The sequence below is a fragment of the Sinocyclocheilus anshuiensis genome, unplaced genomic scaffold (genome assembly GCF_001515605.1).
Source record: "Sinocyclocheilus anshuiensis isolate Anshui unplaced genomic scaffold, SAMN03320099.WGS_v1.1 scaffold1305, whole genome shotgun sequence".
Taxonomy (NCBI): Eukaryota; Metazoa; Chordata; class Actinopteri; order Cypriniformes; family Cyprinidae; genus Sinocyclocheilus; species Sinocyclocheilus anshuiensis.
In genome coordinates, this window is record NW_015552694.1 from 261,918 (window position 1) to 263,514 (window position 1,597).

Genomic DNA, 1,597 nt, shown 5'->3' on the forward strand with positions numbered 1-1,597 from the left:
ATAGGAAAAGGATCTGCCGCCCGCAGTTGATTTTGATATTCTAGGTATTATCAAATGGCCAGAGTTTTGAGAACGCAGCGGATGTGGAGCACTATAATACGATAAGTGCTTGCTCAAGTACTGAGGAGCTAAACCACTCAGGGCTTTATAAGTAATTAGCAGGATTTTAAAATCTATAGGATGTTTAATAGGGAGCCAGTGCAGTGTTGACAGAACCGGGCTAATATGGTCATACTTCCTGGTTCTAGTAAGAACTCTAGCTGCTGCATTTTGGACCAGCTGGAGTTTGTTTATTAAGCGTCCAGAACAACCACCCAATAAAGCGTTACAATAATCTAACCTTGAGGTCATGAACGCATGAATTAACATTTCTGCATTTGACATTGAGAGCATAGGTCATAATTTAGATATTTTTAAGATGGAAAAATGCAGTTTTACAAATGCTAGAAACATGGTTTTCAAAAGGAAATATTGCTATCAAATAGCACACCTAGGTTCCTAATTGATGACGAGGAATTAACAGAGCAGCCTTCAAGTGTTAGACAGTGTTTTAGGTTATTACACGCAGAGGTTTTTGGTCCAATAATTAAAACCTCTTTTTTCAGAATTTAGCAGTAGGAAATTACTAGTCATAAAAAAAAAAATAACTATGCATTCCGTTAGCTTTGTAAATTGGTATGTTTCATCGGGCCACAAAGAAATTTAGACCAGAGTATCATCAGCATAACAGTGAAAGCTAACACCATGTTTCTTGATGATATCTCACAAGGGTAACATGTAAAGTGTGAAAAGCAACGGTCCTAGTACTGAGCCTTGTGGCACTCCATACTGCACTTGTGAGTGCTATGATATCTCGTCATTTACTGCTACGAATTGATGATGGTCAGATAAGTAAGATTTTGAACAAAGCCAATGCAAATTCCACTAATGCCAAAATAATTTTGTAGTCTACTCAAAAGAATGTTGTGGTCGATAGTGTCAAACGAACTAGAGAAATACAACCACGATCGGATGATAAGTGCAGGTCATTTGCAACTGATGAGAGCAGTCTCAGTACTGAGAATTACTTAATGAAAGACCTGAAAGCCAATTTGAAAGGCAGTGGCATTCAATCCATATAAGCTGCGAATGCTCCGCATACCCAGGCCATTTGAGGGAATAGGTTCACTGGATAATTCATATAAACATGATTATAAGTTGATCCCTTGTCATTTGAAATGTAACTTAAAGCTTAAAGAGTTAGGAATAAGTACGTACAATGATTTATTTGCCAAACGGCAGTAATTCTTTAAATCTACCAGTTGCTTCCGGGCGAGTGGATTCTCCACAGCTTTCTAGCCTCTGCTCTGTTGCTATGACTCAGGATTATAGCGCGTTCTCAGTGATTTACTGGTCTGCGGCAGATTTAATGCGCGAGGTAAGCGGTTCGCGAAGCGCTCGCCCAAGCGGAAAAATGTGCTGTTGCTGCAGATCTCGATTGCCAAAAATCACATTGTGTTTGATACAAAACCAACTCTACTAAATCAAAAAAAAAAAAAAAAAAAAAAAAAAAAAAAAAAAAAAAAAAAAAAAAAAAAAAAAAAAAAAAAAAAAAAAA